The sequence below is a fragment of the Haliaeetus leucocephalus genome, unplaced genomic scaffold (assembly GCF_000737465.1).
Source record: "Haliaeetus leucocephalus isolate CR32 unplaced genomic scaffold, Haliaeetus_leucocephalus-4.0 Scaffold428, whole genome shotgun sequence".
Classification (NCBI taxonomy): Eukaryota; Metazoa; Chordata; class Aves; order Accipitriformes; family Accipitridae; genus Haliaeetus; species Haliaeetus leucocephalus.
Genome location: NW_010972864.1, coordinates 4,744,977 through 4,759,739, shown reverse-complemented (window position 1 = coordinate 4,759,739; position 14,763 = coordinate 4,744,977).

Genomic DNA, 14,763 nt, shown 5'->3' with positions numbered 1-14,763 from the left:
GGTGCTGGGGGGGGGGGGGGGGGGGGGGGGGGCGGAGAATGTGCTGCACAGCTCACTTCTGGCCTCGCTTGGGAGGGCATGAGCACCAAGATTTGAGGGACGGAGAAATCAAAGAGGGTTCCCCACTTTGCTCAGCGATAGCTCCCCCTGTTCTGCAGCAGAGACGTTTTAAGTCCCCCCTTTTGCATCCTTGGGACACGCAAACTGCCCCATAAATGGGCGAAAAAAAAGATCGAGTGGGCTTCTGCTCTGCCACTGAACCTGGGAGGAGGGAGCACGCTTCACCCCTGAAAGGGCAATACTACTGGTGTGCTCCTAAGCCTGCCAAGCCCACCACGGTGCTGGGCATCTCCCAGGACCGACCTCAAGCTGGGAAAAGAGGGCTCAGCACCTCTGGGGTTACTCAGCACCTCCCGGGACGAGGCCCCATGCTCCTGCTGGGTAAGCAGCTTCACAGCATGCTGTGCCTACACGCTGCTTAGCACGGGTGCTTTGCTGCCTTGCGGCTGGCTGAGGCTTCCAAAGCTGGTCGTGCGTGTCCCTGCTGTCACTCTGCTTTTGGTATTGAGCTCAACGCAGCCAGCAGTGAGCCTGTGGGCAGCCGGTGTTAAAGGGATCACATCTAGATTTTCCCTCTTCTGGGAAATCTCCAACAATCTGAAATTTGCTTTTGGATTAAGTAAAAATAAAAAGTTATTTGTTCTGCATATAAAGTATGCATATTCTTTTATGAACCAAAGTGTCTTATTTGAGAACTTTTGCTTAATCAGATATTCCAAAAGATGCCAATTTAAAAACATTTCTCCTAGATTTTTTCAAATGTTTGGTTTGGAGGGTTTATTTTTTTTATTTTGCAGAATTTTTAACATTATTTTTGTATGTTTTTTTAATGTTTCATACCATACTGATATCATTGTTATTGCAGTAACATGTGAAATATCCAAATTACTAATGTAATCGTCAGTGGTTGAAGTGGGCCAGTATTCTGGCATTTCAGAGTTAGTTCTATACTTCCTATGTAGGGGAAATACAGAATAGAATAAGGGCAAACACAGCTTCAGAATGAGTAGTTCTCAAACTTCTCTACAGACCTTCAGAGAGTTGGGTCAGTAGACTATTTTTGGGGTATCTCTGAAAGAAGATCAATAAAACTTATTTTATTTAGATTATTGAGAAATCACTGCATGTGAAAGCTGTATAGGAGCCTTGATAAGAAACCAAGAAAGACTAAAAGTGTGTATCACTCAAAACTGCTCCTGGCAGTTCTGAATTTCCATTTTGACCACTGGATAGAAGTTATTTCTTGCAAATGTAAAATATGCATGTTCTTTTACAGACCAAAATATCTCAATTTTGTTGTGTCACATTTTTCATTTTAACAGAAGATAATCTGATCTACAAAAGATGGCAAAATGCCTCAAACAAAAATAATAGTACCAGCCAAAGTAAAAAAAAAGCCCCAGCTGTTACACTATATCTCTCTGTGCCACACCTCATTATGAAGAAGAGTGCACATGGCCTCATCAGGGAAGATAAATAAGAACAATTGTTCAATGGGAAAACTTGTCACGTAATTTCAAATGGGATTTCAAAACAAAAGTTCAAACTTTCAAAAACATAATTTGCACATTAATAATTAAAAAAAATAGTTTAGTCTAAACAAAAATGACTGAAAAAGGTATAGTATTTTAATCTAGCTTGAAGAAGAAATTCTAAACCACTGACCATTACCCTTTGGGAATACTGGACTTAACAAGGCAGAATTAGTGGCATCCACCTAACTGATATTTTGTGCTCTTGGAGCTTTTCTCTCCTTTACATTTTGTGTGAAGATTTTTGTGTTTTTTTTTCTCTTACCCCTGTTAGTACCTTACAGAACAGCAGAGAAAAGGGCCTTGGACCATTATGTAAACAGAGCTGTATAAATCAAAATACAATAGGAATATAAAGCAGTTAATAAAAATTTCATTTTTATTTTCATGGAAAGATTTTTCAAATATATTTTGGTGTCTAAAAATTCAGCCAGTCACCTACTGATATTGCAAAGCCAGCTAAGAGTCCAGTTCCTAGTGACTTCCATTTGCACCAGGTAACATATTTGAGTGCTTCAGACATCATCCTTTTCCTATTGCAGTGGTCTCATTACTTTTAAAACACTGTTTCTGAGTCATTTTTTAAAACAGAGTGTAAGCTTTTAAGCCTCCTGCTTCATCAGTATTTGATGCAGCCTACTCTCACACAAATATATATACACACACACACACACATATATATACACTTCAGTCAACTTCCTGAGCATCTCACAGGGAAAATTTGGTACTGCACCCATCCTGGCACAGTCCCCAATATGACTTACACCTGCCCCTGTCCTGGGGCTCAGAGGAGGGGCTTCTGCCCCAGGTCAGCAATGAACAAGTCCTCCAGTCCAGGGTCAGTTGCTGTCCTCACTGGGTCAGTGCCCACTCAGGGCCTTTCTGAATTTCAAAATAAATAAATCTGCTCCACACTCAGAAAGGCTGCTTTACTTCCTGCCTATAAATATGATTTATTTTCAAACTTAAAGACATTGGAGAGACTTCCTTTTTTAACATTTCCTATGGTGCACAGGATGGAGGAGCAAAAAAGAGCTTCACAGGACCTAGAAAAAAAAGAACAGAAAATAACAAAGAATGACATGATGAAGTAATAATAAATACCTTCATTACAGAAAAGCTAGGGATATTTGTGTATTCAGATAAAATTTTGGTACTCTTCATATTTTGATATTCTGAGAACAGTTTATGTAATGTGCTAGGGTAGCCCTTCTATAAAGTGGCCAGGTCTCATGGACACAAAAGTTGATTTTTTTCTCAGAATGTGTAAGATGTCCAGTGAGAGGGAGACATGCAGAAAAGTTAGTGGCGTAAGTTACGTATAAAAGCTGTAATAATAATAATAATAATACAATGCTGCTTTGTGCATTTAATTTCAACAGAAACTTTCTTAATGTTTAGATGGCTAAGTACAACTTTTGTGTCTCATCTAGAAGGCAAAACATGATAAAATTTTTCATTTGATACGATTTCTGGCAGTACCATGATTGTAAATTGCGGCTTTAAATTAGTGCTCTTCATCGAACAAAACTGACGAACATATTATCTGTCATCTGCAAAATGCATGAAAATGGAATCAATATGATCTGAAGTTACCCATAAGCCTGCCTCTGCTACAGATGGGTTGAAGAATCAGTATCATTCTACAGTGTGATATGACTATAAAAGGAAAGGCTGTGTGATATTTTTGGCTTGTTTGTGTCACAGGTGAAGGAGGAGGTAGTCACTGATGGTGAAGAGATAACTGAATTGCAGATAAGAAATTCCAACTGGCATAAATCCATCTCCAGCACTTGCTTCAGTGTGGGGATTAGTGAAAAGCCTTGCTAAAGAAGAGCTAATCACCAGCTCCTAAGACCCCCTCCCTTCAGGACAAGTGATGAGGTTACCAAGTGGGAATGCTAAAGGACTCAGGGAAATGGGGTGTCAGACTGGGTATCTCGATCAGATGTATGTTATAGGTATTTTCATACATGGCTAACGTTAATGTTTCTGTAGGCTAAAGCTCACAACCTTAACTCAAGAGTTGTACTATACGAGGAAAACACACGAAAGAAACTAAATGTGCCTTTAAAAGTAAGCATAGTACAGTCTGGGATGATAAACCCAGAACAGGCTTATGAATAAATGCATCACGATTGTATTAGACTGTTACAGAGCAGGCTAATGTGGATGTCTTAACTAGTTTTTAATTTCAAAGATTTCTCACTTTTAATTTATTTCCTTTAGTTCTTCAGTTTCATAACATAGATCACACCTTGTAAAATTTGTTTTTCTATTAATATTTATTTTTCAGTTTAATTTTTTTTTTTGCTTTGCTTCAGTTTAGTCTGGTTTTTTTTAGGGGGAGCTTCATTCTGACTTTTTGTTTGGTTTTTCTAGAAGTTTGTGTTAAATATTTTCCCAGTTTTTCTTTCTTAACTAAGCATACATATTTATACCATTTTATATTACCAACAACTGTAAAGAACATGCATGTACTCACTTGTGTGAGAGGCTGCATATAATTTTCAGATTTTCTAAATGGCTTAAACCCTGCTTTTTTTTAAAGATACTAAACATCCAGAGCAGATGATGGCAGGGAGGAAGAGCTGCAGGTGCCAAGCCAGGGGCAGAGGATGGGTAAGACAGCCCCTTTGGGCTGTAGCAAGGGCTTGGATCTACATGAGATAACCGTGAACACACCCCCTAATACTGCAGTCTCAGACTTAGCCTTGAGTGAAAGTCTCCTGTGTGGGAAGTGAAAAACCCCAACAACTTAAATAATTAAACTTTTCTGCTGTAGCCTCACCGTCTTGATTAAAGGAAGCACGTTTCCCCAGCACTTACCTGGAGGATCTGTCATTCCTAAGTCAATACAGACCTCCATTCTGAAAGAGGAAGCCAGCCTAAGAATTTCCCAAACTATCTGTTTTCTGGCAAGCACCCAGGAACGTAGATTTAAATTATTTTATCAATGCTGTACTCAGACCTACATGGAAAGCTAAAGAAGAAAGTTTCTGTTATAGCAAGAGAAGGCAAATGGGAAATGCCATTAGCTCTATCAAAGCAGTGGATGAGGAAGTCAACACCATTCACCCTATTTTAATATGGTGCAGAAAGGCACAGAAAGGTGAAGCAACTTGTCTGAAATACCTCAGCAAAGCAGGGACAGGACTCTGTCTCACCTGCTGCACTTTAAGATACCTTACAAGTGGCATATGGCAATGCACTCACCTCTGATATATCTTATTTTACATTTATGGAGCTAGAGCTCCTAGGAATTACTTGACAAGCAAGGCACACAGACATACTTTGTAATACTTATGATACACAGGTCTATGTTTTGTCATACACTTAATGTTTTGATATGTTTTGGGAATCTCACTCGAATATCAGCAGGATCACCATTGTTACTGATAAAATTTTTATGGAGTACGGGCTTCTCCTCTCAAGATTATTTCAGACTGCTAAGCATCCATTTCAGTCCAAAAGAAGTTCTCTCTAACAAAAAGGGTTGCTAGGAAGAGTAGTATATCCTGTTATCAGCCTCATTAACACCACCATGCATTATATTATCAACCCACCTGTCTGGATTTGAAATTGAATATTAAAATTTGATTTAGGCAAGATCATGTCAAAGGCAATTTTTCAGCTTCCTCAGAATAGATGATTTTTGCAGCCTATTCATTTCAGCTTACTTATTGTTAGTAACTGTTGATAATAATAATTGTGATAATAACATTGTCATTTCTGAGTTGCTGAAGATGGGTGGGACAAACCTAGTAACATAATCAGAAAGACAGCCTTGCAAAAAACTAGAAATATTAAACATGATGCAAGGAGTACAAAGTAAAGAAGAAAAATAAGGTGTGTGGAAATGAGAATGATTAGAGCAATGCAATCATGAAATTGTTCACTCTGAGATGATGCCTGCCTTCTATGTCAAACCTTCGGAGTCAACAGTAACAGAAAAATATTCAGATTCATAAGTGCCCTCGGTAATGGTCACCTGCTACTTTTTCAAGCAGTTAGCATCTCCTGGCTGCCTTCGTATTCTCCCAGTCTGGGTCCTTTTATTGATAATGAACAGCCAGTGAGTTTTATCTTCTGGTGAAGCCAAATTCACTAACTGTAGCGTTTGCAGTATGGTCTAGGCTTACGTGCAGGTTAATGTTGCCTGCATAAGTTACTGCCGTGACTCTCTCTCAATGATGGGTCCCACCATTGAAAATCGGTATTAATGCTCTTGGCTGTCTCTCTACTATGATAAGCATAGGACCACTTCCCAGCTCCAGGGGCTGGCTGCACAGCCCAGGAACTCTTCAAGACCCATGTGCAAACCATGCCACTCCCTTGAGTTTTCTGTGTAAGGCAGGCCTGGAGCCACAGAGCATAGACTTCTGGTATAAGAAAATTTGCTGGCACGTCCCCATGGTGGCAGCAGCTGGGAGGTGATATCGGAGAATGCATCAGGTGCTGACCAGTGAAGTTCTTCAGAGGTCTTAAAGTATCATGGTGGAAAGTCAAGAAAGTCTTAGGGGCACATAGTCCTCCCCATCTCTCTCAAACCCCAACGTTATCCTCTCTTACCCATTATTATTTCCTGAGGGAGAGTTAATTCAGAAGGCAGAATTATTCTTGCCCTCAGACACTCAAGAGAAAATGGTTAGTCAATATGGGCATGGGTGGAAGACCTGTGAAGAGCTCACATGTCTGTGGGTATTTGTTTGGATTCACTTATTACTGAACTATCCCAAGCTTCCTCACTTTCTGCCACTGTACCTCTTAGAGGAAAAGAGGATAAGCAGATTTTTTTTCTCTCATTGAGTTTACATAGACTATCTTCACTGTCTAGAAAGAAAGAACTGAAGGCTCTGATAGTCTTTGGGCTGATAGACTTTGGGCTGCCCAGTTCCCTGAGTGGGAGGACCATGAGTGTGGGAACACTGACTTTCCATTTGTGGACACTGAAATTTTAAGGGACCAGCTGTATCAGCTGAATGTTTATAAGTCTATAGGGCCTGATGGGATTTATCTCAGAGTTCTGAAGGAACTAGTGGATATTATGGCAGGACCCCTCTTGATCATCCACCAAAGGTCTTGGGAGTCAGGGGAGGTCCCTGCTGACTGGAAGCTAGCCAATGTTATTCCAATCTACAAAAAGGGTGTGAGGGAAGACACAGGGAACTACAAACTTGTTAGTCTAACCTCAGTTCCTGGAAAAATTATGGAGAAGATTATACTGCATACTATTAAAGGCATTTAAAGAATAATGCAATCATCAGGCACAGTCAACATGGATCCACAAAGGGAACGTTCTGTCTAAACTAATTTGATATCCTTCTATGACAAGGTCATCTGCCTAGTGGATGATGGGAAGTCGGTGGATGTAGTTTTTCTGGATTTTAGTAAGGCTTTTGATACTGTCCCTCACAGCATCCTTCTGGACAAGTTGTCCAACTGTGGGATGAGCAGGTTCACGGTGCGCTGGGTGAAGAACTGGCTGAAAGGCAGAGCTCAAAGTGTTGTAGTGAATGAGACTACATCTGGCTGGCAACCAGTCACCAGAATTGTTTCTCAGGGTTCAGTTCTAGGGACAGTTCTGTTCAGTATATTTATCAGTGATCTGGATGCAGGAGTTGAATGCACTGTTAGCAAGTTTGCTGATCATACCAAACTGGGAGGTACTGTTGACTCTCTCGAGGGATGGGATGCCTTGCAGAGGGATCTAGACAGATTGGAGCATTGGGCTATGATTAATGGGATGAAATTTAACAAGTCGAAATGCTGGATTCTGCAGTTAGGATGAAGTAAAGCTGGGCACAAGTATAGATTTGGAGAGGAGTGCCTGGAGATCAGCCCTGCAGAAAGGGCTCTGGGGGTGCTGGTCGGCAGCAGGCTCAGTGTGAGTCGGCAGCGTGCCCTGGCAGCCGAGAGGGCAAACCGCGTCCTGGGGTGCATCAAACACAGCACGACCAGCCGGTCAAAGGACGTGATCATCCCGCTGTATTCAGTGTTGGTGTGGCCTCACCTTGAGTAGTGTGTGCAGTTCTGGGCCCCACAATTCAAGAAGGATGTGAAGGACTGTGGTGGGTTGACCCTGGTTGGATGCAAGGTGCCCACCAAAGCCGCTCTATCACTCCCCCTCCTCAGCTGGATGGGGGGGAGAAAATATAACAAAAGGCTCGTGGGTCAAGATAAGGACAGTTTAATAAAGTGATAGCAAAGGTTGCGCGCGCGAAAGCAAAGAAAAAAAACAAATGATGTTATTCTCTACTTCCCATCAGCAGGCGATGTCTAGCCACTTCTCGGGAAGCAGGGCTTCAGTACGCGTAGTGGTTGCTCCGGAAGACAAAATGCCCCCCCTCTTCCGTCTCCCTTTACTTAGCTTTTATATCTGAGCTGATGTCATATGGTATGGAATATCTGTTTGGTTAGTTTAGGTCAGCTGTCCTGGTTATGTCCCCTCCCAAGATCTTGCCCTGCCCCAGCCTGCCATTGAGGGGGGGGCAAAAATGTTGGAGAGACAGCCTTGATGCTGTGCCAGCATTGCTCAGCTGTAGCCAAAACACTGGTGTGCTATCAACACCTTTCTAGCTACTGATGCAGAGCACAGTGCTATGAGGGCTGCCATGGGGAGTATTAACTCCATCTCAGCCAGACCCAATACAATCGTCCTTGAATGTGTCCAGAGGAGAGCACCAAAGCCGGTGAAAGGGCTGGAAGGCATGTCCTATGAGGAGTGGCTAAGGACTTTGGGTTTGTCTAGTTTGGAGAAAAGGAGGCTGAGAGCTGACCTCATTGCTCTCTGCAGCTTCCTGAGGAGGGGAAGTGGAGAGGGAGGTGCTGAGCTCTTCTCCCTGGGATCCGGTGACAGGATGCGTGGGAACAGTTCAGAGCTGCACCAGGGGAGGTTTAGACTGGACATTAGGAAGCATTTCTTTACCAAAAGGGTGGTCAAACACTGGAACAGGCTTCCTAAAGAGGTGATCGATGCCCCAAGCCTGTCAGTGTTTAAGAGGCATTTTGGCAATGCCCATAATAACATCCTTTAACTTGGTTAGTCCTGGAGAGGTCAGGCAGTTGGACTAGATGATCATTGTAGGTCCCTTCCAACTGAAATTATTCTATTCTATTCTAAGGCAGGGTAATAGTCATCAAATAGCAACCTGGGTCTCCAAAGCAGTAGCTACAATTGTGTATAAAAAGTTTCTGGTATTTGTCCAGACTAGGTTTTGCTTTTGTTTCTGGTGAAAGAGCATCTGTTTGTAGGGAATGGACTGTGCCTTGCTCCTATCTCACTTTCACCAGAGAGAGTAACAGAGAGGCCCAGGATCATAGCTTTGACCAGAAGGCAGGAGTGCTGGAGGAAGGTGAAGGCAATGGCCTTCTGGCATAGAGAAAAATTCTAAATGCATCCATCATGAACAAAGCTTAGCTTTACTTTTACTTCAAAGTCAAACAAAAGGAAGGAGATACTCAGTAATTTCTGCACAGTTTTTATTCAAACATCACAGAAAAGAATAATGCTAGAGACTTGTGGTTCATATTAATGAAAGATGAACATCTTGTATTCCTGGTGGGATTAGCAAAGTCATTATGAATGCATATCTTTACTAGCTTCAGCCTATGATGGTGATTTTGGAGCTGCTGTTTCGGAGATGTTTAGGTATGAAGACAGGCAGCCTTGGAGCATGGACCTGAAACCAGAGGAGAGGCATAGCTGTTGCTGAGTCGATGGAGGAAGTTAGTACAAAAAGGTTAGACAGGTCAGTGGCAGGACCTGTGCATTGCTTTGCTGCAGGTTACTAATATCTGGGATGCTGCATGGAAAGGACAAAGCTGCCTGTACGGTGGTCTGGTTTTTCCTAGTTTACGAAAGAAAAAAAATAATTATTAAACATTCTGATACAATAGGAGAAAGAAAACCTGTTTAACTGAGACAGTAAGCAAAGGTTATGTGAATGCAAAATAAATGGTTTATATTACTGTTTTTTAATATCCATGATGGTTAAAACATCATTTGCAATGTATAATTAACTTCCTTCTTGTTAGTCTAATGTATTGGCTTAACCATTTTACCTGAAGACCGGTCAATTTATAAATCTATCTCAGCTGATAACTTGCCTGACTTGCTTTGGGCATGGGTGAAGTTGATATACTTTCCTGTGCTGTGCCAAAGTCTTGTCAGCACTTCAAAGCTTCTAGACATAATCCACCACAAGTTTCTATTCTTGTGTAGGTTTGGAGACAAAGAACCAAACTCGTAAGAGGGATGCATAGATTCAGGAATAAAGGGGATGCTGTTATTTGTTTGACTTCAGAAGCATTAGAGAGCGATCAGTCTTTCACCTTAAAATGCATGAAAAGGTAAAAAGCAGATTTGTAAAAAAAATATGTGGAATAAAACCAGCATGCTTCTGGAATTATTTTATAAACATCTTACTTCATTAAAAGCTATTGGAAAGTTGGTCTTTGCAGTATGTGTGACATAAGTATAGGCAGCTAGATAAATAATAAAGGATTATCAGAATTGAAGAGACTGTAATGTTATTTGAAACATCCATCAAAAGCCAAGAAATGTGTGTTTTATTAAATGCCAATGCTATATTTGCTATTATACTGATCATCAAAAGCAAACTGAGGTCACATCATCACTCATATGTGTTGCAGTAGTGCACAGAGACTGCCCAGAGGCTGCCCTCAGCATAAGGCCCTATTGTGTTTGTTGCTAAAACACTTGTACTAATAGGGCCTTGCTTCTGTGGAGCTCACAGTGCAGAAAAAAGATTCACGGTTTTAGAAAAGAGTTTTCAATTTCAAGTTGATATTTTAAACCAGTCAGAACTCCACCTCTCCACTTGTAATTCTGCTTTCCTTTCTGTCCTCTGAATTGAGGATGCACTTTAAATTATTTTTACATGTCAGTATAATACTACAGTTTCTGAATAAATGATATATTCACTACATGGATGCTGTAAACTAAGTTTATAATTATTCAGGTGATACTATGTCCCACGGATCCATGTATGTACATGGGTATGTACAGGGTGTGCACAAAGAGGCAGAGCAGAGAAAGAATGGCATCTCAGGAACATCATCCCTCTGCTTCCCTCAAAAAGCGTGTAGTACTTTCCAAAGTACTTATCTCTAAAATCAAATATGTATACACATTTGGTTCCAGACATCTTGCAGGCATTATAGCCTATTAAACAAAAAAACCCCCACTATTTATATTAAATTGCAAATATTTTAACATCACTATCTCTTCAATTATTTATTTCAGCTTTTTGAATCATCAGTGTTATGTGAAAGATAATTAGTGGCATCTGATTACATCTCTGGAATGTAAATAATGCCAAAGGCTTATATTATATCCACAGAAGCTAAAAAAAAAAAAAAAAAGCACGTGCAAGGGAAGTTAAAGCTAGGTTTTGGGAATAGTAGGGTCACCAAACCAATGAGGATAGGTAAAACTCAGTCCTAATGTTTGAAATGTGTTCTATATTTTACTGTTTAGATCAGGCTTTTCAGTGGCTAAAGAGTAAAACACTAATACTCATTTGGAAAATTTGCTTTTACGATATATTTTGTTTAACTAAAAATGCATTAGAAATCTCATGAGCTATCCTGTTTATAGATAAAGAAGAGAACCTCTGTGCTGGCACCAAGAACAACTATAATCCTACATCTAAGGGAGAAAAAAGTCAAAGCAGCAAGAAAAGAAAGAAGCTCTAGGAGTTATAGGAGCAATCTGGAGCTACCCAGGACCAATTCTGTGACAAGTGGAGGCTCAACTTCCAAACACCTAAGTGGCATGACTTTCAAACATGTCAAGCATCACCAGATTAGTGCTGCTAAAATCAGGCCTGCTAATTAGAAAATTAAGTTGGGTAACAGCATCACTTCAGGAGAAGGTTTTAAGAATCTAACTTCAGCAGCCACTAAAAAAAAAATAAAAGCCACAGAAAATCTTGGCTTGGAAATCTAAAGCATGAAACCCTATACTTACATAATTTAAAGGTGAATTTGCTTTAGGTGGTGCAAAGTTAGGTATCATTTTCAAGAGGTTTGACTTCAGATAAGCAAGTGGAAGAACAGAAGCATGCCTGGGCATAAAGGACAAAGTTGTAAAACTGTGTCTGGAGCACTTCACTCTTCCAGTGTGCCTCCCTCAGCTAACTTGCTAATCTTTTGCACATGGCAAAGAGAATTTTTTTCTGGGCTTCAGGAATAATTTCACTGGCTTTCAGTGTTGTTAAAATGTGAGGTACTCGGTTCAATTTCGCAGTTTGTTCTCCCAACTAAAAAAGAAAAATCTGTACTGACATTTCACATTTTTACAATATGGATGTTAGTAAGACGCAAAGGTATGTGCATTTGGCCTTTTGGTATCAGTTGCAGCTAAAAATTCCCATCTTACCTCAAAATAAGCTATTTTCTGAATGGTGATGTTACCTCATGCATGCTGCAGAAGTTCTGTCTTCACAGGTGGAGGGCATGCAAGGACACATACCACTTAAGAACTGGTGAAGTAAACACCAAGGATAAAGCCTGTGTATAAACTTGAAAAGCTGAACATTCATGACAGGGTCGTTTGGATTTTTTAGATATATACGTGCATACACATACACATATATACACACATCTATATCTATAAATCTATTCCAAGCCCATGATCAGCCTCAAATGAGCCAGGAATGGATGTCTAAATTCACACAAGCAACCTCACCATCTCAATTTAAATATATTGTACTAAAGCATCCATGGTTTCTAAACCCTGAGCAATGCTATATTGTTATCCAGTCCTACTGCTTTCGGTACCCAAAGGCAAGTAATCCCCTGAAGCATAGTGCTGTCATCCTAGTTTTACTTTCAATTTTTTCCCTGCTTGCCAAGAGAATGTGATTGAAAGTCACATTCACATGTTGGCTCACGCAAAGTCCTGGCTGTTTGGATGACTGTGTTATCTCAGACACCCTGCACAAATTCTGCACCTGGATCCTTCCCCCTGAAAGCTGCTGAGCAGGATGGGCAGACGAGAGGGTGCTGAGGGCAAGAACTGATGAAGACAATGGGTCTGAGGAGGGATGTGTGTTAGGAGTGGCACTAGAGCCAGGCACCCGCAATGGCACTGGCATGCTTTTCCTAACTCCGTATAGCAGCTTGGAGGAGACATCTTAAGGTTTTTCACCTGTAGATTTTAAAAGGCAGAGCATTTTAATGAGCTTTTCCCATCCTAATCTCCATTGGCTAGCATCAGACAAATCTCAGAGCAGACTGCTTGTCAATCTTAGCACTTCATACATACACAGCCACTTGTTTCTGGTTTTACTTAGCAAGGAAATACCAAATTAGGCTATCTATGGTGCCCTGTCCCACCTCTATTTCTAGCATTATTTGAGAATATCTTTTCCTCCCAGCCTATGCATAGCTCTAGCCATCTGTTTCCACTTGCAAGTCATGTGAGAGACAGACAGACAGACAGGCACGCTCTTCCTCCAGCTCTCACTGCAGTGGAGCTAGAGGAGAGGTAGCAGGAATTTTGCTGGGCGGATGCTCCTCGGGATGCCTTCACACATGGTGGGAGGAGAGCTAATCCCTTAACTGCCCCTTCTTCCAGGGAAGAAGGGAGGGATGGATGAGAGAAAGGAAACCAGTGCCTTTCCTTCTAGCCCTTACAGCCTGTACTCTAATTAATGGAGTATGACTGAAGGTGATTACAGAAATCCCAACACAGACTTTAGATAGCAATGACCAGATATTTGTATATGCTGCTGCAGGGCATGATCTGTGGTCTTCATCTGCTGTCTTTGCTGAGGCTCAGGGATCATTTACACTTCCATAGCACTAACAAACCAGCTGTCATGACACTACTGGGAGTGTGATTGCTTCTTTTTAAGTGACTGTATAGAGCAGGTATGTGAACCACAAGCAAAGCATGCAGTTTCTTGTCTAATCTGGCTGCTCAGGCAGTGATTGCTGTGTGAATTGCATGACTAATAGCACAAAGACATTCTGAATCCAGCCTTATTCAAGTATGAACCAGGCCTCTGAAAAAGTAGTCATTTACTTGGATGTTTTTGCTGTCTTAGTCATCACTACATGGATAATGACTTCAGGTGCTGGGCTGCCCCTTCAAATTATTTTGGTGCATGAATACCCATGTGTTTTTTTGGAGCAGATCTTTGTGGTGTAGCCTGCATCTGAGTGTTAAGGCAATGAGAAAGTGGATGTCACATGGTTCAGCAATCATTGTTAAAATATCACCATTGGCAACAGTGACTAGTAAAGTCAAAAGCATCTCTCTAATAAAACGCTTTATTAAAAATTAGTAATTAGACATGGAAATCACTGAGTAAAATTGAGGTTATTTTCTTTTTCCTTTGAAGAGGGAGAACCATGGTATTTCAACACTCTGTGATCAATAGAAAATACTTAATTCCTAAGCAGTGACCCCTGTTCTTTCCATTTCAGCAACTAGCTTTTGTGAAATGATCACTAATTTCCACATCACCCACAAAAAATATTTTAAGATGTCAGATTTTTTATTTTCTTAGGGAAAAAGCCAATGCCCAGGCTTGAGCCTGAAATATGTATTTTAGTGTTTTCCATAATGTAAATACTTCTGTTTTACATTTTATTTACACAACATATTAACCTTCTTTAATGCAATGGCATTGTTATTTTCTGTTTTTATATGAGCACTAGTAACATAGGCATCCAAACTGTTTTTATGTTTCAGACAAGGCCTATAAAGCATTGTATCTGGTCAAGGATCTTTGCATATTCTATGCTTGTATACTGAATTTGTGAGAAGATGTCTTAATAAAAAAAATAAGTGGAGATAATGACATGAGAATGTATCACATTACTAGCCATAGACATCAGATTAAAGTTCCCTCTAGCCTAACAGCTTGCCTTTGAGAGTGACCAACAGCAGTTGCTTAGTGTAACAGCCAAGTTCAGAGAGGAACTCCCAGAAAAGGGTCATTGGTGGTTAGGAACTTCATGAGCTGGAAATTGCATCCATACAGCTATGCCTAATAGTATTTGATGCACCTTCCTTCCATTAATTTGTTTTAACACTTTTATACCACCAAAACATCCTCTGGCAACGAGTTCCTCAGGTTTAGTTATGTGCAATGCGAAAAAGTTCTTCCTTCTGTTGTATTAAACATGAGGACAG